A 27,486-nucleotide genomic window follows, 5' to 3' on the forward strand; every position below is an offset into this window, starting at 1 on the left:
TAGTCACCTTTCTGATTAATGTATTAAAAGAAAATAGAATGGGGGAGACAGGTGGGGTTAAACATACTCAGAATAATTGTAAACTAGATTTTAAACTTACTGAAGTTCCCAGGAATTGTATTTTCAAAACAATTGCTTGTAAGAATCATCATTTCAATGTTTCCTCTGCTTAATTTTGTAAATAAAACTTTTTTATGCATCTTTTTAGCTTCTGTTAGTCTTAGTTCTTTCCTGACTTATCAACAGTGATTAATGCAGATGTTTTAATGAATGTTTTCTTTCCTCTGTATATTTTTATACAGGAACATTAAATGAGCCCAAAAGTTCAGCCCTGATCTTCAGGGTTTCGTAAAAGCTATCCATGTTTTGCTGCCTAAAATCTCTTACAGATGAGGAGTAAGACTTACTGAGTATGACAGATTTAGGTATTTGTCAAGGACTGGGAAGGCAGGTGGGAGAAATTTATGAGTATGTGTTGCTGTCCTCAAGTGTTCCCTTGAAATCCACAGACATGCAGTAGCGTTCCAGAACAAGATTAATGAGTCAGATCTTAAACCTTCTCTTGCATACAGAGTATCTCATCTAATTCCCAGGGAAGAATACATATTTTGAAAATCTGGGAAGGGAATTTATGAAAATACAGCTACACAGTGAGAGCCTTGTGTATTTCCCAGGTTGAAATTACAGAGAAGTAGAGCTCTGCCTACCACTGCACTTCAAATTCAGTGGCAAGGAGAGAAGATATTGAACTATATTGCCCTCTGAATATTTTGCTCAATTAAAGACTTCAAAGTTTGGCTCAACTAAACCATCTTCAAATTCCTGTCTCCTGCAGCTGGAATGCAGTGAAGCCACCAGAACGAAGACCAAGCTAAATATTTTAACTGAGCAAGATGCATTCTGGTTTTGTGCTCCATGCTACATGGAAGTCTATATTATGAAATAGGATTATAGGATTAGAGGAGGTTTGCTTTTGGCATCTGCAAAGTCTGGCGATTGGCTTCAATATAGCATTTTCCCTGCTAACATAGGTCACATGGGTCAGACCAATTTCCATGTCAGTGCAGGACCAGGACACACATATAAATGCCTTATGGTTGTTGCCTGATCTAGTAGGAGTTCATTATAATGCTGCTGCTAACTTCTAGTGCCAGTTAATTTAACATTCAGTGTAATTTAATCAAAACCTTGGGTACCACATAATCTGTTCTAAAACCAGAAATTACCCTTTCTAGTGGCTAGTTCCAGTTGCCGTGGATGGGGGAGAAGGAATACCTATGCTTATTAATGCCTTTTTCTTTTTTTTTTTTTTCTAAAGGCAAGAAAAACTAGAAAAGGAAATTCAAGGGTCTTGAAACACATGAAGGCTCAGCTATACAAATGTTAATTTGGATTAAGGTAGAGCATGAATTTAAATGTAAATCTTCCTGATTAACCCCTGATGAGATAGCAACTCCTGGTATTATTTTTCTTGCACAGTCATACCTGAGAATCTATGCAGGAAATTAATCTGGGACAACCTATCAGGAGGAATCACTCTGAAACAATTTCATATAAGAAAATCCCTGGCACTGATTGTTCAGATGCTGTTAGGCTGTACATCGAAATCTGCTTCTATACCTGACTGGGCTGTCACCTACATCAGTTGCTCATCTCCACTGGACTCTGCCCCCTAAGGTACACTAATTAAGAAGCAAAAGGTTTCCCTACGCGGGTTACATTTATGTTTTCATCCAGCAGTATTGTCTTTACAGTTCATAGCTGAACTTCATGCACATGAGTTAACATGATTCCTAGAAGAACTCAGGTGAAAGAATTAACCACTTCTCACATGTCAATGAGATGCAACCAACACATCAGTGAGAGAAATAGTGTAATACCTAATGGACTGAGCAGGGATTGTTCCAGACAAACAAATGAATTTTGTGGTAACTATTACAGGGTGGAATAAAACTGTTTGTATGAATGGAGCTTTGCCAAGGAACTTTTGTTCCCCAAGTGGACAGGTAAAATTTAAAATATCAGTATTCAAAATTCAAAGAGAAAACATAAATCTCAGTGTAGTTTTTGAGACAATTTTGCTACTGTTTCCTAGTTCCACGAACCACTTTTAAGCATCTTCCTGCTTGTAGTGCATAAGAACAGCACTTCTCTGGATATTGAAAGTAACCTGATTAGTGAATTTTATTTTATTTGAACATCATGAACTGAATCTTGCCAATAGGAGGGTAAAAACATTAAGAATTCACTATTTTCGTTCCTCAAAATTGTTCCTCTTTCCCTTTCTGTTTTTCATTAAGGCTGAAATAGACCTTGCAACAACAAAAGCATAAGCTTCTGTGACTTGGAAAGAAGCAGTAACTCTTTGGACTACACATTATCTAGCATCACACATCTTTAAGAACAAAATTGTGATGAGGTAGTTATATCAGATATTCCACATTTAATTAGGTATAGCAGTTCATTTCATAGTACCTCTGTTAATCCTATACCTGGACACTGCCATCATCTGTGCTACAGATCTCTTTTAAAAAGCAACTCGCTCTTGATTTAAAAGTGGAAAATGCATCACAAACCTAGGTAAATTGCTCCTTCACTATTAATTACTACTGAGACTAGCACTCTAGATTGTTTGTCTAATGGACAGAGGAAGTAACACCTTTAACAGACACAGCTAAATTCACAAGACTAATCTGAGAGGTTTATGTTTTAGAAATTCTAAGAGCGTTTTTCATATGTTTGTTCAGCCCCTTCCAACTTCTCTATGAAAAATAATGATTATAGGATTGGACACAGTTTTTTATGAATGGTCTCCTTGATGCCATACCCAAAGTTAATGCAATCTTACTCTGTTTGATAAACCCTATTACAATTATCCAAGCATGATTTTCAGTCCTTTCAGTAACACCACTACAGGGGACGTTCATGTTCAATTACTTATATACAATTTATTCTGACTATTATTCAAGAATAGTTAATACAGAGTTCTACCTTCTAAGCATAGCAACATTTGTTCTGTTTAGCTATACGACCTTTAGTTTACCTATATTGATCCATATTGTTCAGAGGGATGTATTTATCAAACCTTCAGTCTGTGCATATCAATAAACTATCTCCATTATCACCACAGTGCCTCATAGTAATGGCAGCACAATGAGATGAGATCCACACTCAACAGACGTGCATAACATTTCAGTTAGCATTTTAAAGTCAGAATCTGAAAGAAAATCTAAGACAAGTGCAGTGAAAATCATATTTCCTTCTCTATCCTTTATTATTTCATCTGCAAATTCTACCAGCTGCAACATTATATTTTATCCCAAAGTCTTGATAAAGAAATTCAAAGCCAGACTGCACCAGAAGCACTCTCTTCAGGGAAGGAACAACTCCATAATTCCTTTCCATGACCTATCAGCAAAATACTTTTTTAATCCATGCAACATGGACTACACTGATTTTGCATAACGCTAATCTTTTTAAAATCAGAATGCCAAGTGGGACTCAGTCAAGTGCTTCTCAGAGGCCTGAGTATATCAAAGCAACTGTCAGTTAAATCTGCTATGTTATTCATTCACCCTATCAATGGAAATCCATTCTGTGCGGCTGAATACTGTAGAAATTCAAACCGTACCGCAAATTTCTCTTCCCAGCAAGCAGCAGCATGCAGAGTGAAGAGAGGAGCTCTGGACGTTCACTTCTGCCCCTGCCCTCTGAGCTAAGGGACGAGTCACAATACATTTCTTTGCCATACAACAGCTCTTCTCACCTTTTCATGGCTACAGATAACTGTCATAGCCAATCTGATTATCAAGGACACAGCTGGGCTGCAGTGGACTCTTTCAGAAGCTGCAATGGATTAAGTTCATGCTGTTCGCTGTCATGGCCATTTTTAGATTGCTGTGTCTGGTGGATACTGTATACTAGGAGCAGAAGCAGCCTGCCTGATGTTATTATACTCTTGTGATGATACTATATTCCCATAATATGTTGAAGAAAGGTTCCATTATTTTACTATATACAAGGAATTCCATTATCTTCCTAGTACTGCTCATTCAGTCCTATCACTACCAGAGCCATTTCAGTACTACCCTGCCACATCTCTGACTGCCCCTTTTCAGATTTGAACTAAAACCGCAGTAAAATCATGGATTGCATAAATAATGCTTCCAAAATAATATTTCCAATGTACATAAAAATTAATACAGGTTTCAAATTCCAAGGTGTTCCCTTTTAAAATTTGTGGTATCTATCCATTTTCCTGTCTACTGTATGTGAGAGAAAGCTAGGCACTAGAGCAGATATTTTTATGAAGGATTTATTTTCCAGACATACTTTTGCCGGCTGCTCTGCTAAACCACTGAAAATAGGCTCAGTTTCTATAAAATACCAGTATTCACAACAGTGAAAATACAATAATCTGAGGCTGCCCATAATACTGCAGAGCAGACTCAGAAGGCACTTTGTCAAATGAGAAACATTTATAAATTTCTGGTTATAAAAATTAGTTAAGGTCTAATGACAGTCTGCTAACAAGACCTGATATATTACAGAACTATTTTACCCATCCCTGCAAAATTACACATGCTGAGCACTATGGATTGCATTGAATCTCTTGCTTTTGAAAAGCAGGAGATGGGAACACTTTGTATTCAAGGATGTGGACATAGTAATTGGTTCATACCATTACACCTCCAAGAATGGATTGGAAGTGTAGAGGATCATTTCATTCCTTTTTAAAAGACTAAAAGATATGGCCTAAAAGAAGTGACTCAGTATGCCTTTTCTTTTCCAGTTTTTGAAAACCAGTCAAATACTGCAAAGTAAATATAGTCCTTAAGGTAAGTGTATTGACCTCCAAGTCAATACACTTGGGGATCCCCAAGCCTTGATCTGGAAATTAGTTCTTTTCTTCATCTGGCAGGTGGAGAAAAATATTTCATTAAAACTACACTTCTCTTCAACCATCTCATGTCTACAGTAGAAAGAAGCCATAAAAAGGTGTCTTTTTGCAGAAACTTGGGAGTTAAACCAGAATAACAGAAGATCAAAATGGAAGTAAAAGATGAGCAATTTATAAGTTTTTTGCCAATGTCAAAATCAGCAAATTCTGTGGGATCCTCCATTGAGATAGATCAGTTCAAGTTCAATTTTATTTAAGTTAGCATTAATAAAAAGTAATTACACTACTTACAATATAAACATCTGAATATCATCAGAAGGATCAAGATAAATTCAGGGACAGGCAGCATGCTAAAAAAATCTCTTACAGCTGCTTTTGACTGGTTAAATTATTGAACTCTGGTATGGATAGACAATGTGGTTGTTATTATTGTTAGAGAGATACCGTACATATCTCTAATCAATAATATATGAAGTTGGCAACAATCCTATTGTATTTCAGTACCAAATGAGAGGCCTCCATTTTGAATGCACATTAAGACCATATTTTGTGAATTCCATGCTATTAGTATACAGGTGACAAGCTGTGTAGCAGATAGATTTAAATTCCAATGAAAGGTGCAGGTAGTAGGACAATTAGTTTATCACTACTGTCTTATGTTAGAAAGGGAAAAGACGGCTCAATGTTCAGCTCTACAAGGACAACAGCACTGCATAGTGTTAGCAGGACATTGGGTTTTCAACAACCTAAGCTGTCTCAGCAGTGCAGAGTCTCTATATCTCCTCATGGCATTTGAGTCACTGCCTTGGATTTAGGTACCTAGATTGTACCTAAGTTTTTCTTTAGACATCTAAGTGCTTTTTTGGATCTCACTCCAAATTCTTACTTATCATAGAACCTTTTCCAAAACCTCCATTAATTTCTTCAGCAATTACCAGAAGACCAGAAGATTATTTCACTAATCAACAAAATAAAGTATTAAAATGCTTTTCTGGTTTTAAATGAACTATGAAAGTAAACACATCTGCAAAATAAACCAAAAATACTGGGTTGTGTGACTAAATCACTTTATAATAAAAGATATATGTAGTGACTTCTGAGACTCCGCTGCAGCAAATCATAAAATCTATTGCTTAATTGTTATTAACAAATATATGAACACATATCATTAACCAGTTATTATGCACACACCTCGCTTGTCCAACCAAGAAACAGAAACACTGCACAAAACTCCACATCTTTGCCATGACCTCCATACTACAAGGAGATTACTCAGCATCTTTATGAAAACACACTTCCTCAGCAAGAGAAAACAGCATTAAATAAAGAATGTATGATCAAGAAACAGCAAGGCAGCTAATCCAGACAAGTATAATGACTGTTGTGTTCTCTTGGGAAAGACAAGTAGTCTCTTTTGTCCTTCCAGAACTATAGGATAGAGATAACCATTATCATTTCACAGAGCTAGTACAATGGTCATAAAATGAACTAAGAATATTAGGAACTGCATGCTAAATTTAAACAAACCTGCATGTTGGAATGAGAAAAAAACTTTACCCATATGGTTGAATCAGGCCATTCTCCCCTTCTCTTTTACTATGTAAAATAACAGAACTCAGAAGGAAATTGCAACTCATCACAATTACAGGAAGTATCTTTTATTCTTCCTGGCAGACTTTTAGTATTCAAGCTGAAAGATGTGGGTTCTACTTTCATCTTCTTTTGATTTATATAATGATCCTGTTTGTTTGTGTTGAGCCAAGATTCTTTATAAGCTCAGTATACTGTCAACAACAACAGGACTCTCAGCTGGGCTTTGTGGATGCTGATGCTGAGTTGCAATTGAATTTATACGGCTCAGAAGTTTGTCTGAACCACAACCTTTAGATTCATGACCAAACTTAGGATGCAATTAGACCCATATTCTGTCCTAGAGACATTCTTCTTCTACATGGTTGTTTAATTCACTTGAAGCACAAAGGATAATGTCCCAAAGGAGGGTTGGAGATTTCAGTTCTCTCAACAGCAGAAAAGATGTACTAGGAGAGACATTCCACTCGAGTTGAAAATAATATAGCTATACAGACAGTATCAGCCCATGTTTCTGATCTTTTCACAAAAGCAACACAGGCATCTGAGCACGTCAAATCTCTAACAACAAAATTAAAATTCAACATCAGCATTTTGCATTAGTTTGCTAACTAAAACGATGCATAAAAGCTAAACTTAGAAAAGAAGAAAGTAAGGTCACATACTAGATCTGTAAAAAGTGTCCTCTTAGATAAAAAATATCCATTAACACTTTTTTTGTCATGGCTCAGGCTCACTTTTCAAGATAAAATCCTGTAAATGCAGAAAATATCTGAAAAAGTACCACAAATAAGGGAAGAGCATGAAGCAGCTCTTGAAAACATACAAGATTCAAGTACAGACCTTGAGAACTATGGCCATAAATAACTGCTAACATTGTTAAACTGTTGCTTGTACTAACTGCCACAGAAGACTTTCAAAGACCCCTTTCCTCTCAGAGCACCTGTAGTGCCAAGAGGAGAGTATACCAGCATTCTAAATAAAATTACCATTGTAACTTAACCTAGTGATAAAGCATGGCAAACTTCACTGTAAAGCCATACTAATGGCTGTGGCTATAATTTTTTAAAGAAGGAAATCTGAAATACCTTTCATAGAATATCAGCAAAGGTAGTACTGAGCTTTTCCAGATTGTGGCACCTGAATACAAAAGAGATCTTGTTTTGCTCTTTTGCCACAGAGCTTTTCAAGCACAGGTTCAGACTATACGTGTCTTTCTCTAAGTTGGGGGACACCATCCATAGAATTCATAACACCTACAGCTGGACCTTCAAAATTAAAAGAAAGGTTTATTTTCTGCATCACAAAATGCTTCTGTTATCCTAGGATGCTCATGTCCACATAAAGCCAAAGGTTTTATCTTCATTCTACATCCAGCTCTGGCATATCTCTAACATGCTGTGTTTACACTCAGCTTCTAAAATGTATTGGTTTTTTTAAGATGAGGGGTGTGGGGAAAGCAGACAAACAGGGCAGGTCAGGCTAAATTAAGATCACAAAACTGCATCACGATTTCAAATACTATCTGATCTCTCATGAAACAGGATTTCAAACTTTCTTTAGATTCCTTAATAAACAAATTCCCAGGAGCTTTCTGTGTATGATGATAGCCAACTTTCCTTTAATGATTCTTCAGAAAAAGAACAAACTGATGCTTTGGAGAGATAGTGCTTTTTATCTACAGATCTACTTTGTAAACAGATTGATCCAGATGTTTTACTTTAGAACTCTCCAGACATAGTAAATTATCATTTACTACATAAACACTTCATTTCCTCTATTTGCAACTAACATCTCAAAACAGACCAAAAGACAAATAATTGAAATTTTTATTAGCATTAACGAGATCATTTGGACACTTTTTAAATAAAATCTGTCTTCTATATATGGATGATTTTGGTGCCGTATAACAGTTTCCAGAAAGGCTCGAGATCAAATGCATTAAGGATGTATTTGGATTCTTTTCCTAAGCCACTGAAAATTTATCAAAGAAATCTTAAGAAATTATTTTTTCCTTTCCTTTGTTACATGATTTGCCATATTTATCTTTAAAAAAACCCTAGACATGTGGGATGCTAATGGATTCCAAAGTCTGTGTTAAAAACCCAGACAACAACTAGTTTTTCCCATCAGGATGAAACTGAAGTGGGAAAAAGTAAGAAAGAGAGGGAATTGGTCTACGGATCAGCTAAAAGGATATGTAACAATATTTGACAATATAGGTACATATACATTCAAAATCTAATGAAGAAGAAAGAAACTTGCTCCCTGTGTTTTAGTGGCATTCCCAACAGGCTATTCTTCAGAAATGCACATATATGTTTTTATTTACATTTTTAAAACCAATAGTAAAAAGTATAAACGTACTTCAAAGATATAAGGGACTCAGACATAAGAACAAATATATTATCTGTAAAGAGAGCACTATCAAATATAACCCAGCTGAATATACTGCATCAAAATACATTTTAGCTGATTTCACTAATTTTCTTTAGATGCCTTTCTTCTGTTTTACAATGATGTGACCAGTTTCTCCATAGAATCATAGAGTTGTAGAACTTCTTGTCCAACCATACCTGTTCACTACTAAATCATAGCACTGAAGTAATCTTTCCTAATTACATGCTTTCTGAGGGTTACATGCTGACAAATATAGCAAACAGCTTTCCATTCTGTGCTTCCTGAATTAGAATATTTGCTTTAAAATGAAATCATTGGTAGCTTTCCAGTTACTGTAAGGACAGTGGGATCAACTGAGTGCACAGCAACAGATTACAAAGCAGGTGGCTTGAGGCTAAATTCTAAACAGTTTCCTCACATAGCTTTGTATTGTGGGGTGCAGATAACTCCTAATGAGTGTTAAGGGCTGTCTTAGTTGTATACAGTGTCAAGACAGGTCAAAGCCTAAGGATCAGAGCTTCTAATTACGTTCTATTAAATACTTGTTAGTTGCAAAAGATGTCACCAGGAGATCCACCAGAGCTATAGTGTCTAATTATTAAACAGTAGTGGCCTTATCAGACCCTCAGGACTTGAAAAATTATGATAACATACTGAAAGAGAAACAGAGACAGCCAAAAAAGAGGTGAATCTGAGGACACAGCTGAAAATTGAGGTCATTGTTCTATATCACACTCGCCATGTAAAAGAGGAATTTGGGAGTCATCATTTGGGAATCATCTATTGAAACAGTCAGTATTTGGCAGCATCAATTCTAACATTGAGTTAAACCATTTAGAAGGCAGATTTGGAGAGACTTGCAAAATGAACAAATAATGAAATACACTTATTTCATAACCTGTATTTGTTACAAACACAACTCACTGAGCTGTTGCTCATTCCCTAAAAGCTAATAAAAAGGAGAAATTAATATGACTAAAGCCAGCATTTTTTTACTCGTATAATAAAAGCCTCGTATAAAAGCTCTTGTGGTTTGGTGATACTGTTCTGTTGCTGACTGGCAGGGCAGGATTTGGCGATGCAAACCCTTGAAGACTGTTATTATGCTGGTTTTCTCCCGGTATTCATTCTGAGAGAACACACCAAATCAGACAGCTAAAAGGAGAGAGCACCTGGTAGGCATGAATTACATGAAGTAACATGTTTTAAACCAGCAACAACCCAAGTGGGTAGTAAAGAGATAACAGGCTCAAGCTTTGGCTAATGAAGAAGGCCACCCACCTGCAGTCAAGAATGCTCGTACTCAACTGGGTCATAAGAAAAGGTAATGCTTATGTCTTGGGACAAGGAATGCTGATATGCAGTACAAAGGACTGATCTTGCCCAGCTAGGGGAATGATCTTGGGAGCTAGAAATACGGTCCCCAGAGTCTGGAGGCAAATTCCTGAGGTTCCCTTTAAAGGCAGCACAGCAGTACTGGAATAACTCCAAAGTAGTCTGACGTTTCCATTATTGTCTGTCTTTGTCTTTGAGCACCCCAAAACATGGCAGCATTCAAACCTTCTGGACCTATGAAACGTTTTGGAGAATGAAAGACTCCAGGTTTTATCACAAACTCTCTGGTGCTTCTCAGCCTCCTGACAGCCCTCGAACTACCTGGACTGCAGCCCTCCTTGCAGTATCTTGGCTCTGCTGCTCCCAGTTTGCCTGGAACCAATTAATGCATTAGCACAAAGAAATGAAAAAGGAATTAATCATCCTTCCCTGAACCTCAACAGCCTCAAGTTTTGGACAGGCCTTTATGGAGAAGGGTAAGATCTGAACTGAGTTACCCCTTCCAAGCTGACAGAAAGCCTTGCTATTTATTTCCGTCCTTACCAATTGGCACACACAATAAGTTGAAGGACTGCATGTAGAAGGCTTGCTTCCCTCACCTCTGTCCTCTATAGCACTCTGGCAGAAGCTGAAAAAGGGCACCACCATCTACACACACTCTGCCCTTTTCCCTTCCAGGATGCAAACCATCCAATACAAGGTGGCAGGAACCCCCACATCGTCATCTTATCTTTTTATGGACCTCTTCGGTCCACAAAAAAGTCTTCAACATATCAATATCAAGAACCTACAAACTTTTTTACCTCACTCATAAATTGTTTACCTTCCTTCTGCCACTCAGGTGAATCTCAGAACCTCACAAACCTCTTTGTTTCCTTACAATTCCATCTATTCAAAGAAACACTTTTTTGCCCAATTCCCTTTCCCTGCCACGTTTAACGCTCTCACTCTCTCACACCTCTCAGACATGATGTAGTGCTCCAAACGCTGCCTTTGCTCTACGCAACAAATCTGTAGATGCCCGTCAGGGCTTCCAACATTTAATAAACTCATCTGTGCCCATGGCAAGCAGACAGCAACATGGGCACAGCACGATGGAGTTCAGTCCATTCCCAGTCTGCAGGCCTCTGTGCCCTGCAATCCCAGAATGACAAGATGACCCTGATCCAGCTTACACCTTCTTCTCATTTTTTATCCCACTATGAGCTTTTCATTTCTGTCTCAAAAGACTCCTGTTTTTACCCTTAAAAACATGACGGCTGGCTTTTCAAAATGCCAGTTAAGCAAGAACAGAAGGGAAATGACACATCAGTAGTAAAATGGAGTGCTCAGTCCTCTAGCTCACTAATTGGGATTTATGTACAGGAAAGATCCAATTCCTGGCACCAGTGAGTTAATAAAGAAATGAAAACAAAGTCTGAAAAATTGGAAAAACTGGTATAGTTGTTTAAGACAACTAGTACATCTGGTTATTCCCAAACACATTGTTATTAGCATTACTATTATTTCAGCACAAGGCAAGCTGGGAAGAAGTAATACATGTCCAATGAAGAAAAGCAGTAGCAGGATAGCCTACCATACAGACACACCCTCCTGACAGAAAGCAGACCTGTGCTAGATAGGCAAGCCTAGTTTAACATTGTGGCTGGTGCCCACCAGTTGCCCACCAAAGCTGCTCTATCACCCACCTGTCCTCAGCTGGACAAGGGAGAGAAAATATAACAAGAGGCTCATGGGTTGAGACAAGGACAGGGAGAGATTGTTCACCAATTACCATCACAGGAAAAACAGAATCAAACTGGTGAAAATTAGTTTGATTTTTTGCCAATCAAATCAGAGTAGGGTAATGGGAAAATAAAATCAAATCTTAAAACACCTTCCTCCCACCCCTCCATTCTTCCCAGGTGCAACTTCACTCCCAAATTCTCTATCTCCTACCCCTCAGCAGCAGAGGGGTATAGGGAATGTGGGTTGCGGTCAGTTCTTCACACGTTGTCTCTACTGTTCCCTTCTCCTCAGGGGGAGGAATCCTCACACTCTTTCGTTGCTCTAGTATGGAGTGCCTCAATGAACTTCTACAGTATAAGTCCTTCCCATGGGCTGCAGTTCTTCATGAACTGCTCCAGCACGGATCTGTTCCATGGGGTGCAGTCCTTCAGGAAGAGACTGCTCCAGAGTGGGTCTCCCATGGGGTCACAATTCCTGCCAACAAACCTGCTTCAGTCTCTCTCCACAGGTCTATAGGTCCTGCCAGGAGCCTACTTCCATGGGGAGCCTACTTCTATGATGCCTCCTTCAGGCATCCACCTGCTCCAGCATATGGTCCTCCAGAGGGTGCAGGTGGATATCTTCTCCACCATGGGCCTCCATCGGCTGCAGGGAGACAGCCTGCCTCACCATGGTCTTCACCACAGACTTCAGGGGAATTTCTACTCTGGTGCCTGGATCACCTCCATCTCCTCCTTCTTCACTGACCTGGGTGTCTGCAAAGTTTTTTCTCTCACATATTCTCACTCCCCTGTCTGGCTGCTATCGCACAGAATATTTTTCCCTCTTCTTAAATATGTTTTCACAGAGGCACTACCACCATTGCGAACAGGCTCAGCCCTGGCCAGCAGCAGGTCCATCTTGGAGCCGGCTGACATAGGCTCTGTTGGAAATAGGGGAAGCTTCTAGCAGCTTCTCACAGAAGCCATCCTTGTAGCCCCCCCACACACACACAATCAAAACCTCGTCACATAAACCCAATATAAACATGTACTTCTTTAAACTCTGATTTATAGTGTTTAAACTTGAGATAATTATTTCCATTAGGGGTATCACGACTGTAAAATTTGCCAGTTCCTTCTGTGCAGTGATTTACATTGGTATATAAATAGCTTATATTCTGATATTTACATGATTTTTCTAGTGGTAGGAAGGGAAATATGAGGTACAAGGCAAGAGAAAACAGATCTCCAGACAGTAATTCTTGCAGCATGCACTTGTATATGAAGGGGATTCACTTGCACGCTCTTGAGACTCTGATGCTTGCCATAAAGATGTCCCAGAGCATACCACTGAATCTGGTAAGATACTTGTCCTTCTTTAATAGCTGTTTTTATGAGGAGGACAAGGAAAAAAAGTACTCCAGGAAGAATGCCAGTAACAGTTGTGGTTTGTTGATTCTCCTTTGAGTTTTTTGCTTTTATATTTTTGCATGGTGATATTTCATTATATGAAAATTTTGACAGTTTCATGGGGTTCTCTTGCTTCTTCTGCAACGTAATCGTTCAGGAATCTTTACAGAACAAGCCTCTTGCTAACATATTGATTACTAAGACCTTTTTCTTTTTTAAAATGTGCATAAAAGTTGCCAGCCACCCTTCACAAGTAATGTATGTTAATTTGCATGGTACCTAAACTGGACAAGATCCAATAATGGATTTTGATGCTTCAGTGCTGGGCAGTATAACACCTATCTTTCAGTACCAGAAAGCCCACAGAAAAATTCAAAAAGGGAATGGAGTGCCAAGCTCTCTATTCAATTCACCGGATAAATTAGTGCCTCAAAATTTAATCCAAAGCAGCCAGCACGTCATGCAAGCACCTGATGACAACACATTCAGGAGGCAATCACCTAGAACTGGTAACAGGCAAACATTAGGAAGAACGTGCCTTAAAACCTGCTTAGTCATGAAGGCAGTTTGATTTACAAGGTATCTGGAGTCCAGAAGCCTCTACTCATGTTACACATCTGTCTCTCAAAAAAAAAAATATGCGTGTCTTGTGCTTATCTATTAAAAACAAGTTGGGAAAGCAGATGGATTCCTGCCTTCATATAATCACCTAGTGGTAGCCCAGGCAGTAAGCATCTTATTTCTTCCTTTTGCTAAACAGAGCTCAAAGTTGTATCTCCAAAGCAGGTTTCCTACTTACAAGTATGCTCAGTGCCTCAAGCACAGTCACGAAGCTGTGTTCCCAAAATGGAATCAAAAACTGAAGCAGAGCAATATGAGTAGATAACTTACTCAGAAGTAAGGGGGTACCCTTTTTCCCCTGCTACCAGGGCTTTTCACTGTATCAAGCAGCAATTTCATGTAAGATGCATAAAACATCTTAGGAGAAGACAGAAGAAACACAGTCTCTCTGTGCAATCTGAGTGTCCAGGGATTCCTTTTTCCTCACGTGCACTCTTTTCCTCTGACAAAGTGAAGAGTCAGCTACTGCGTACATAGCAGCAAAGCTTCAAGGAGTAAGATGAAGAATGCCCTGCTACACAACCAACGGTAGTTTACAGCCTAGAAGCTAGGTATAACTCAGTCAGTGAAAGATGTAGGATTTCATCTTATTAGACAGAGGAGAATGAAACTTTCTCACTTTCTACTGAAGCATCTCAACCAGAAGGCTAGATGGAACCATTTGTGGTGGCATTTAGAAATAAATCAACAGCTGACATGTTATTATTTTGTGAAATGTTTGAATCTCTCAGCATGTGAACAACTCTAATAGTTGTCCATCCTGAAATTCACACATCTGCCAGCTTCAGCCTTTCCCGTATTACTGCATCATCTGTGTCTTGAATTTAAACTTCTTACATGTCTTCTGATGTTAACAGGTTGGTATGTGATTCAGATATTGAGCTGCTTTTCCTTGTTCATATTAAGGTGCGTGTACAAAAGACAACACTCAGGACTCTGGGGAATGTATAGACAAAGCAGTCAGTGACTGTTTATCCCTGGACGGTGGTGAGTCGAAGTTGGATGGCAGAAGACCCCCATTATTATTGCTCCTTCCTACCCACCTTGTCTGTAAATAAATGATTGCCCACAGTGGCACAGATGATCAAATTGTCCATGAAGCAGCTCCTCAACTGTAAGTCACATTGTTCACACTCTGCTACCTGGAAATTTGTCACCACTTGCTTTGCAAATGATCTTTGGCTCCTCAGCAGAAGCTACCTATGCAGTTTAGCTATTACTGCCAGATGGACAGCAACTTCCATGAGAAAAGTGGAGCACAGGGTTCAGCTGAGGGTGTCTATCATTTCAACATCTCAGTTTAATCCATGTTCATAAATCACTGTCCATGAGATATAGAAACCTCCAGTTTCATCTAGGAGCAGAGAGCAGAAAGGAGTTCAAGATCTCATTTCACTTGGACAATTCTTATCTAAGTCCCACTTTAGGAATTTCAGCCCTTTTCTAATAGTATATAGCTCATTTTAATTACAATTGATTTGATTTTTTTGAATAAAGATCATTAAACTACATGCAGCATTTACATTACTGTCGGCAGTGCTTGTAATGAATCTTTGACCTCAGACATAATACAGTGAGTTTTGGAGTCCTGAGTCATTGATTACATGGTAGTTATGCTACAATTATTTTAAAATTAGGCTCCTTGAGACTAATGTACTATAGACTCATGCCATTAGAGAGTATCTATGCAGTTGAATCACCACATTTTATAAGGGATCTTTTTGTTATTTGGCCTCTAGGAGCGACTGCCGCCCCATTCAGTGTTTACAGATTTCCATCGACTTGTACTAAAAAAACAGCATGGTCAACAGTCAAAAATGCACTTTGCCCTGCACTACCTTTCCTACCATGCCCACTATTATCCACAACTGATTATCAGTCAAGATTTCCACAACTGATTACTGTTCCTCAAAATGCAACTGAAAATACCTTTTTTTTATTTGCCATCCCTTTAGTAAGCCACGAAAAGGAGGTGTTTTACAGGAAGAAGATATTAATACCTAGAGTATTTTTATTTGTATCACTAAAATCAAACCAGATTACCTAAGGGACACCATTTAAAATTATCAGATTTACTTTTTCCCATTGATACAATTTGTTTAGTCTGTGTACTTCGGGTGCCAACAAAGGTCAACAGTGCTGTGTCACCCTTCACATACAAACAGAATCAAATACTACTTCTCTGACAGACAGAAAGAATAATTTGTGAAGAATTTTACACCTTTGTATCTCAGTGGACTATGACAAAAATTAGCGTAAGTGTTCTCATTCATACTTCACCTAACAAGTACGAAAGGGTCACAGACTGTATTACATGCAGAGTTTGCACAAAGAACAGCTCCTCTCTAAATATTAGCCATCCTTTTATGTTTTTCTTTCTCCTTACTTTTCTCCTTTTGTATTAGAAAGCCTGCAGTCAACGACTTTCATGACTGACCACATGATGTTACAGAAGTCAAGAGAGTGAAAACCAAACAACTAGGGAAAAGAAACTGCGAAGTGAGACTATTCCAAAGTCTTTGATTCCTTTTTTTCTATTTAAATTACTCTTTGTTTTCAGCAACTAACACAGGTTTTGATTAAGATTTTCTTTGTTAAAGAGTCAATATTTTCAGTCTTGCTAGTCTGTTGAGAAATAAATCAATATCTATCCTCCGAGATACCCAGAAAATCACCAGGAAAACCATAACAGAAAAGACATGGCCTTTCTTAAAGTTCTAAGTAAAAACTAAACAGAAAAAAAAACCCATTCAACATCCTTTACAGAACACAGAGCAGCAGAAAAATACTTATGCCAAAGCTTTAAAAAAAAAATCTTTCAAATCTTCCTTAAAAAAGGGGGGGAGGAAGGAGGGACAAGGGAGCGTCATTAAGCTGGAATCTATGGAAAGAGAGTTGTTGTGTTTGGGGTTTTTTTGGTCTGGACTTTTTTTAAGAGCTAAAAGAAGTTTCAAGGCTTGCACTTGCCTTGGAGCCTCATTGCCAGTTTTTGTGGTTTTACCACCACAGTCTCTTATTGCTTTTTCTTTTTTTTTGTTCCTCCTTTTTTTCCCCTCTTTTTTTTTTTATTTTTGAGAGAGGGAGGAGTTGTTTGTTTGTTTTTCTAAAGTATTTCTCTCTTTCCCATTGTCATGTATGATAGCCATACACTAAACAAGGGAAACTAATGCCAAATGGGCAAGAAGCGAAACTGCCTATTCAAATGGAAAGACGTTTTCTCTTCTTTTATCACCAAAGTCTATAGGGTCTACCCAGCATGACTGCTAAAGTGAGAGGGAAATTTCACCTCTTCTCAGCCTGACACCCACGTCCTGAAGGACCATAACTCCTCTACTAGTTTCTCTTCTAGCCTATAGGCTGAAGAGATTTTTTTCATGCACAAGTCTTCTCTGGATCCAGCTTGAAATATTAACTATGAGGCCAGTCAAGGGAAAGCCAGGTTCTGGCAGTGACACTATGCTCCTTCAACTACTGTCCTGGGTAGTTTCAGTATTTATGGGTTTTATTCTTAAAAATGTCTGCGAAGAAAAAGCAAAGGTTTGTTTTTTTTCATTTTGCTGCAGGCCCCTGCTAATTTGTCATACTGTGGTTTATGTTATGGTGGGGGGAAACGGCACATCCTTTGCTGATTTTTATGCTTATGATTTTGTAACTTCATTTGAAGTTTTAAATAAATTACAGCTTCTTAACAGTAGCTTGAAATAAATAGTGAGTTTGTCCCTGGCCTGTGTACAGTATTTCTTGGGTTTTGTGGTGGGTTTTGGCAAGGGGAGGGAGGTGAAAGCAAGATGCTTCCTCCTGCCATTTTTCTTCCTGCATACTGCTAGAAAATCTAGTCTTGTATGTCCCATGTACCCAGGGTTGCAGGGACTACTTCTTTCTATGTCCTGATCGTCTCAGTGGGCCCAAAGCAGGTAACAGGGGAGACAGAGATAGAAAATAAGGCTTTAGAGAAATATTTGCTTCAGTCATGAGATCTACCTGGACTCATTCCCTGCAGTCTCTTTGAACTAAGGACCTCCAAGACATCCATCCTTCCCGAAGGCTAGTATAGGGACAATGTGATTCCATACTGCATTGTGTTGATTCCCGGTGATTCAGATGTGCATGACAAAGTTTGCACTCTTCTTGCAAGCAGTGTACCACAAGGGAAAATCTGAGTTGTTGCTGGTTTCTGGTGACTAAGTTTTGACAGTAGTAATAAAGCATTTTACAGTTTGTTGGGGTTTCTTTCCTAAGTATTTGACTCTTTACAGTTTAAAGTGAATTATAACAGTTTAAACTACAGAATGTATTCAAGCCAATTCAACTGATGTGCACTACATCACAAACCAATAATCGGCAGGGGTGTTGCTTTCCGTCTGTGTTGTAAGGACTACTCATGCTTTTCATAGCTAACTCAAGGTGGGAATCTCAGAACAGCAGTTTAAAAGAATTTGTTGCTTTAAGACCTGTTGTTTACTTCTTAAGCCCATGAAAAAATTTATTGCTCTAATGAAAACTGAGTGAAAATAAATAAAAGGAGCTTTAAATTAAAGGAGCTTAAGTTTTACAAGTCTGTTATAAACCAGAAAAAAGGCAAAGGCTTTGCAAGTCCTAAGAAATGGGTGCTTTTCTTTTGTATTTTACAGTATTTTTAAAGTTTCTCAAATATAAGCAATCTGTTTTATTTTCCAACATGTTACTTGGTTCCACAGTTTGGAAAAACAAATTCCACTTTTAGCCATTGCTTTTCCTGACCACAGAAAAATACAGACAGTAAATTTAAGATTCGTGTTCCTGAAGAGGCATACATGTTTTTATGATCTCAGGTATACTACTGCTTGAGAGCTTGACTATGCATTTTACGACTGGATGTAGCAACAGTAACATTCTTATAAATTTTTCCCTAAAAATTAGGATTACTTGAAACTGAAACGGTTTACCCAAAATATAAGTTCGTTGTCACAACACTGAAAAGCTATAAATAGTCATTTCAGAAGAAAAAATAAAAACCACACTCTCCTCATTTCTTTCTCCCACTCCCATCCATTCCCACCCTCTGTAACACCTAGCCATCTACATTCAAGTTCCTTCTCTCCCCCCTTCAGAAAACTAAACTCTCAAATTATCAGCCTTTCTAGCTTGTCTCTTCTGTCTTTTGTTTCTTTATATCAGCATCCTTTGGCCAAACCTTTTGAACTCAGTATCTCACATCTCCACACCTCTTGTGGAACTGCCTTTGGATTTCAGGCTCCTCAGTCAGTTTTCTCTTAACATTGGAATGGTTTTATGCCCAAGCGAGTATTTGTCTGGGTGGTGCAAAACCACTAAACCTGGGCATGGAAGCATCTATTATTTATAAACATATAAAGTTCACCTGCAGGTTACATTCCTATCATAAAGTCCTGGAGTTTTGTTCTGCAGTAAGGAATGAGAAAACGTGGAGTGAAATTGTCATCTCATATAGTTAAGACTGGGACATTTTTCTCAGTTCATTGAAGCATAGCCTGATGTTGCAGCTAACCTTTATTCTTTTTACAGCATGCACTTTTCACCACTTGAATACTAGTGCTCCCTAAACATACTAAGGATTATCTAATCCTAATTTTATTATCTCTTTCTTACACGTTGAATATTTAGCTACATTTTTGCAGGATTTCTCCAGCAGCTGCTGCTGCTGCTCTGAGAAGTCCCACTATATCTCTTTCCCAGATGTTCTATAATTTCAGATAGATGTCTCAAAACCCACAACTCAGTTGACAGAGATATTGTTAGCATACTTCCACAGTCATCTTATATTTAAGTATGACCTAAAATCTCAGGCCTGAAAATAGCCCACATAACACAAGTGTTCAGTGACATACTTATCTATTGCCCCTCCAAAAGAAGTTGAGGTATCAGGTGATTACTAGTTTTCTGTAGGCTAATGGCTTCTGCAGGATACGTGCTCAAAATCAGTGATGATTCACATTCTGACGTTTCCTGACACACTGCAGCTTATCTAACCTTGCTTCACACTTAGGAACACTATTGAGAGATAACATTCCTTTGTGCTTGGTGCTGTGGCATCATAAGCAGAACACCTATCGCTTCTCTCCAATGAAATTACATTAAGGGCGTAGGAATGGTGAGAAACATATATTAAAGGCAACAACACACCACCAGTTAGTTCCACCTATAGCGATCTACTACTAGTGACCTTTTTGCCAAGGTTTCTTTTAGCTATCACCATGCAAAAGAGAGATTTTAGGGGTTTTAGAGTAGGAGTACAGATTTGTTTACAGGAAATTCTTTTCAAGCATTAGGAGTGGCAGAAAGGAAAGCAGAAAGGTAATTACTTGAAATCAAAAACAAGATATGAAAGTTGGCATCAGTGGCCAGCTGGAAGGCCATCCTGAAGATAGCATCTGAATACTGAGACAGAGGCTGAAGATACAAAAAGCCACAAAACCAAAGAAAAATGTTCACATTTGGCAGGACAGCTCTGGATGAATGTAGATAGATAAGAAAGGCTTATCTTAGAGAAGTTGTGTAAAAAAGACATCAAACTCTGAAAGTCATGACTTAGAAGTAAGTTTCTGTTGAATATGACTTCCCAGGTCAAAGGCCTGAATAGTAGGTGAGAGGGTGATCAAGCAACAAAGATACTGGGAAAGATTTGAGTTGCAAGATGCAGACTATTATGTTTGTTACCAGCTCTGGCAGAGAGAAATAAGATACGTTAACTGTCCAGAAAAAAACCTAGAAGTTAAATTCAACAATGCATAAGAAATCTGTCCTTCTAATTTCAGTCTGTTAGTTTATTTGTAAGACTCTTGCTTTCATTGTAATGTATATACTTCTGTTATTCGCACTATTGCTACTTTCATTTCATGACAATATCAAGAGGAAATCAAAAGACAAAGTCGGGGACTCAGTAAGGAATATTTTGCAAATAAGAAGCATGACATAAATTCGCAAAGCTCCACTGATTCTAAAGGAAATCTGCCAAGCTGTGTATAAGCAACAATTTCTTTCTATATTTCCAAATAAATGAAGTGGGTTTGACCCATAGGTTAACTTTGATCTTCACAGTATTCATAAAAATTACTGATGCCCTGGCTTTCTCCATGTCTAGATATCTATGACGAGTCACAGAAAAGTATTACAGATTATAAGTGGACAGCCAGATAGTATCTGGAGAAACCTGACAGTTCCAGGAGCTTTCAATGACTACTACTCTTTTTCTCTCTTCAAAATACCTGCCAGGATACATGGTAGAGGACAGAAGCCGCTTAGAGTGATGGGCAAAGACGGTGAATAACCTGGGAAAAATCTGGGGTTTTTTTTCCTATTTAACATGTACAGCTTCAGAGATCAAAAAGCGCTACATATAAGCAGAAGAGAAGTCAGAGAGATATCCTTTCTTCCTGTTGTATATTGAATAGAGAATACGTTTCCCTCTGATTTACTTCAATTTAATTAAATAATAGGGTTCTCCTACTCAGATAATCTGACTGAATATGGAGCTAACTGAAAGTAAGTTTTATTCACCTCTCAGAATTAATAGCCTAGTCCAGAGCACACTATGAAGTGGTTTGAGTAGTTTGGAAGAATCACTATTGAACTATACGTTACTAGCTAAACATGAAAGATGTTGTCAAAAGCATCTACTAAACAGTAAGTATGACAGGGTGCTTTGCAAGAATTTATGAACAACGTGAATCTGATACTCCATAACTCTGCATGTTCTACAATTGTCTACATGTATGTAAAGAGATGGCAAAACGTAGATATAAGATCATTTTGCACTGATGCCTATTACTATACAGAATGTAAAGCAGCAAAAAAATCAAGTCTTCTGTCTCCAAGTCACCTAATGTGGGTGACCAATGACTTACTCATAGACTACTCTCCCTAAAACTTTAATACATTTGTAAGAGAACTATATAAGAAACACATTCCCTGATGGCATTATACTTTAAAAGGCTTAAAAACAAATAAATTATTTTAGTATGTTATGAAAGAATTAAACAATACCAACACATTTTTACTGTTCCCATGAGGACTACTTTTTTTTTATGGGCCTTCTCTTTGCCTCTTGCCAAAATTCAAGACGGCCCTAGAGACTGGCATGATAAACCTGCTAGTCATTTACGTGAACGACAATTGCCATTTCTGAGCTTACATCTGGTAGAGGCCACCTTCCTGAAAAAAAGGAAAATAAAGAGTGATATTTCTTCTGACATCAAGTCCTCTGACAGTTAACTACAAACACATTTCCACCCTGCTTTAATACCGCATTAACAACCAGAAGCAAAGCTTTAATCTTTTTAAAAATACATTTCTTTAATAAATTAAAATTCTTTTGTGATTGTTCTGGCATTTCAATAATACCAGTAACTAAAAAAGAAGTATTTAGATCATCATGCAAGATTTTAAAACGTTTTGTTCCACAGAATCATGCAAGATAATAAAATGTGACTGTATTACTTCTAAAACAATGTGGTGGCATGACACTTAGTTAAAAGAAGTGCCATATTTAGGAATAGATTCTTAAATCCTTAATCAGAAATTATAAAATACACCCGATAACATGTTGCATCTTCTTATTTTTATTCTCAGAAACACCTGTCCACTTCTATATTCCAGAAAGGGAGTTTTCAATGAGATGCTCTTGGCCCCTACGTGAACCCCTTCATCCCAAAATCCAGAGGGACACAATGCTACTGGAGAAGAGACTCGTTTGCACGTGGTGCTCTGAGAAAGCAAATCTGATTGAAACAGGTCTTAAAATTTTTGAAGCTATCAGAGCATACAGCAATAACCATCATTGGCTTTAAAGAGATAAATCCTATCCCTGTTAAATTCTTTTCACTGCATAGCAACTCTGCTAGTGAACCAGAGGTGATTTCTGTGAGATGGCCAACGTGACTACCATAATCCTAATGGCCAATACACTAGGCTCCGCAGTCGCAGATAAATGGAAATCTAACATTTTTAATTGTATGCACTATTTGAAACAGGGGTAATTAGGCTTAAAACTGGCAGAAATTAGTTGTGTTTGGATAGAAGACTTGATAACGTGTACTGAAGGGTCCATGAGTCAACAAGTAAATTATGTTACAGCATGATTACCCCTTCCTTATCTACTCAGAGTGTATACATCAACCAAGTGTCACAACGCCATTCCATAAGTACATAGTGAAATGTGAATTATCTTATGGAAATGCTGGTTGCAAACACATTTGTACTTTGTTCTCTAATTCACATAAGTTTGCTTATTGTGTTGTTGAAAACATAGCCTTGACGTGTTAGTTAAATTTTTACTCGGTGTGATTCTAGTAAATAAAGGGCCTGATACTTTTTTTTTAAATGGAGATAATGCCAGACCTATATTTATAATATATTTTATTACAAACTAATCACAGAACAAGAAACATACTGTCCATTATTTATGGCATGCTGAAACTACAAATACTATGTTTTCTTACTTTGATCAGAGATAACAGTTGCCTTTGTAGAAAAATACAAATCACAATTCCAGGAGGGAGGGAGGAAAGGGAAACATACTGGAAAAATATATTACTATGATTTGATGCATATGTCCCGTAACTGTTATGAACAGGACTGGTAAGAAGTTTTAATGTGATTAATGTGTTTTTAAAGGGCTTTAGACCTTTGTTTGCACTGATTATACAATAATGATCAGAACTAAGTGCATGAATAGGAAGAATATAATCACACATTGAATTTCTACAATTTTAATTTGAAACACCACTACAAGACAATGTCAGTAATAGTAGTAAGTGTACTTCCTATGCAATAAGAAGACATAGATGATGCAGTTAGAAGCAAAACAAAAGTAAATATTTACATTTGTGATTATTTAAAAGATCAAAATAATAATATTCAGATAAGACGGTATAAAGCATAGCAGAAACGTCTGTGAAATAAATGTTAACAGTTTTCATAAGAGCAAGGTTTTATGTCTGAAAATTTTGGATATCAGTATAGCTTTGGCATTCTGAACCATGAAATAAGTTACCATCAAAATATCTAATGGTGTTCTACTGATTCATATCTTAGTAGTTTTTACAGATTTTGTTAAAAAAATGTTCACTGCATTAAACAGAAACACTATAACGTTCATAAGTGATTAGTAGTTGATACTAGCTTTTAGGCTACTCCCAGAGAGCTTTGAACGAGTCTATTCAGCCAGCCCTTAAGCAGGCAAATTTAACAGATAAAATCATAAATGAAAAAAAAAATGGTCAATACAGTGTTGAATTCAGCGACCTGAGCAGACATATCCCCATTAAGATAAAGTTTGTCCCCAGATTTGATAATGTGGTGGTTACTGAACACAAAATTAAATGTTCAGGCATTCACTGGAAGACTGTTCTTTTCAACAGTGGCTACATTTTTGTTATTAATTCAACAACCCAACCACAGAAAAAGTAAACAATTTTAAGTATTCTTTTGAAAAAAAGCCATCAGGAAAGAAAGACATACTAATTATTGTAGACTTCTGCCTCATCCATAGATGTGGCTGCATGACTGAATCCAGCCCAGCATAAGTTAAAATAAAGAGTACAAACAAAAAACATTCAGGAGAGCTGGGCTTGGCTTTACGCCCACTTCCATCACAGTCAAACTCCATTTCCAAGACCCATCACAACATATTCCTCCTAAGCTTCCTCTGGGTCACTATGACCTTTGCTAAATGCTACAAGTTATAAAAATGAAGACTGGGAGCGCATTTGTTCCACAGTTTAAATTCAAAGGAACCAGGGGATATCAACCAGACTGCAGTCACATGTAATATATTGCTCAGTTACATTCCTCTTTGTTCCAGATCCGTGATTTGTTACTAGTTACAACAGAATGCAAGCCATATTTTGTATAGACTAAAACCAACACATTACAGAATTCATAAGCACCATCTCTCAATTTTCTAAAAGGAAATTGCACCTGCCTGCAAACTTGCCCTCATTTGACTGAGCCCTCTGTGTGGCACAATGGTTTAACGCAACAGCCCTTCATATTTGAAGGGTGTGGTTCAGCTCTGACTTCACAGAAATGAGTTTAACAGTCTAAATTTAGCAGTTAGTGAAAGATTATCCATTAAAAAAAAAAAAAAGAGAAAGAAGCCACCCCCCAAAAAAAGTATCTGTGTACATCAGTGTAATTCACAGATTGTGTTCTGCCTCTTCCCTGAGACTGACCTACATCAGTACTTTTGTTCTTTCAGTCTTGCAGTTCTCTCAGGCAAAGTGAGCACCATATTCACTGCTTTGCACCAACGCCATCCTTCCCACGCTTTCAGAAACATTGACGCCTACATTGTTGAAAAAGAGGATGGGAACGTAACCCTGTAGCCCTGAGTACTGGCCCTGACCACTGCAAAAGCAAACAGCCATTTAAAGCTACTCTGTAAAGATGTTCATGTTTATCTTCAAGCGAAAATGTAAAGCAAAGCTTTCTTTATATTTGCTCTTTCCAAGAGGCAAAGATAAAGGGTGCAGTAAAAATAATAAGACTGCAAAAGGAGACAAGGTCTGCCATTCATAACATCACAACATCAGGAAAAGGAAGAGGTGACAGTGCAAAAAAACTGGTTTCAGTAGTGATCACTGTGGGCGCTGTTAAATTTTTCATTCTTATCTGATCTCAGCTCCTGAAATTTTTTGATGATTCAACACCGTCCTCACCTGAGCAAAATTTCTGTGGGGTTCAGTGACATTTTTGTGAGAGCAAAAGTAAGTAAAACTAGGAAAAGCCACATAGGCAGACAAGTGTACTCTGGCATCTGAGCTACACTTAGAACCGTCTGCTGAAATGAATGGGGATATTTCTACAGCAAGGAATTGTTCAGAAACCTGTATTGGCATATTACTTTGCATCCCTAAGTAAACTTCAAACATGCACATGCTGTTCCCAAAACACAGCAGGAACTTCCACAGCACCATCACCACTCTGTTCTTCTCCATCACAATTGCCCTTCCATTCTCTGCAGTGCTCGCACCAGGAACGGACAGTCTGTTTTGTATCCCAGCATGTTGCCACTTTGCAGGGAGAAGTACTGCATGCAAAAAAACTCACAGGAACTCAGCAGGAATTACTGCCTCACGCAGAGTCAAGAGACTGGCTAACAGTGGGGCTCGCTGAGCAGGGGCTTGCAGAGCACTCTTGGAGCAGCTTACCTGTCCCATTCTACAGAGGCAAAGGAGCAGAACGGTTCACGAGGAAACTTGGAGTCAGACTTTGAATTCCCATTTTCTTCAGGCTCTGTCATTTTTTAAATGCTTTGCTGTGGAAAGAAACACAAGGCTGATCACATATTAGGTCAAGCATTGTGCTGGAATACTGTTGTAGAGGTACTTATTGGGGACCTCTGTTGACAGCCCTCAAAGAGGGCTGACAGAGGAAATGACATGGAATTGCTTACATCCTGCATAGGACGGATGCTTGAGCAGGAACTCAAGAAAGAGAGAGTAACTGAGAAAACGTGGAATTCTGTCTTGCCACCAGAGATCAGCTGACTGGTGGCATCGGGTATGAGGTAGGGTGACCCAACTCTCACCAAACAAAAACATCAGCAGGAACACACAGGCAGAAATGCCTACTTTGAAGAACAAGACACCATGTGCCATTAAGATCCCATAGTGGCAGAAGTTGCTGCATTATATGAATTTGGCTCCTACGTCTGCACAGTAGGGATTCTCAGCTCCCAAGGAGTTCACAACTTGGAGGAGCTGTGAGCTGCTGCCTCTGGACATGGGTGTGGCTTTAGTACTGCCATAATTTCCTGGCTCTTCTCTTTCTGTTGTCCATGTCAAGTGTTTTGAAGTGGCACTGTTAGTTATTTCTAAGTGCAGTTGCCACTGATGCTGAACAGTGATCCATTGTTCCTATTGTTGCTTCCACACTCAGTGGTTCATAAAAACAATGGTTAAGATGGAACTTCAGCAAAGGGAGTCCCAAAACTGCTGACAGTCAGGAGCTGGGAAAGCACACAAACAGGAAGAAACACTCTGTAGTTGCCCTGCTTCTTACAGTTCTCCATAAGCTCCTTCTACAGGTGGCTATCAGGTACAAGTTATCTTTGGTATGAGTGTGTATTGCTGCCCTTATGCTCTTCTTCTGACACTTCCCTGATCAACACTAATAGTTAAGGTTATTTTATTTTGACTGGCAATGCCAATGTCCTTTCTACTGTTGTTTAAAAACTGCTCTCAAAGTGTAACACTGATTTTCCATGTCAATGTACTTTCCAGATCGTACTGCTCTAACTGAAGTAACCACGCCACAGGAGTGAAGCAATCTTTGCTTAACAACAAAGAAGAGCCTGAAATAAATATTGGAACATATTGATAGAGAAAAAGAAAATCTGCATTCTGTCACCTGGTCCTCCTGAGGATTTATGGTTTCAACAATAACAAAGGGAATGTTTGAAGAAGGAGAGAAATAGGGAAGATGAGGAGATTTAAAGTTCACCAGCATTTTCCACCTTTTGATAAAATGTTAAATGGATGTTTATTTAAGCAATTTTTTCCC

General features: G+C 38.2%; 1 long non-coding RNA gene across 1 annotated transcript in view; it reads right to left on the reverse strand.

Moving 5' to 3' along the window:
* Window positions 1-26,233, reverse strand: part of LOC128852407 (uncharacterized) — a 44,958-nt gene extending 18,725 nt beyond the window's left edge. The window contains exon 1 of the long non-coding RNA XR_008450236.1: window positions 26,133-26,233. This is a non-coding gene — a long non-coding RNA (uncharacterized LOC128852407). The remainder of the gene's footprint in view (window positions 1-26,132) is intronic.
* Window positions 26,234-27,486: the final 1,253 nt, after the last annotated feature.

This window comes from Cuculus canorus, chromosome 5 (genome assembly GCF_017976375.1).
Source record: "Cuculus canorus isolate bCucCan1 chromosome 5, bCucCan1.pri, whole genome shotgun sequence".
Lineage (NCBI taxonomy): Eukaryota > Metazoa > Chordata > Aves > Cuculiformes > Cuculidae > Cuculus > Cuculus canorus.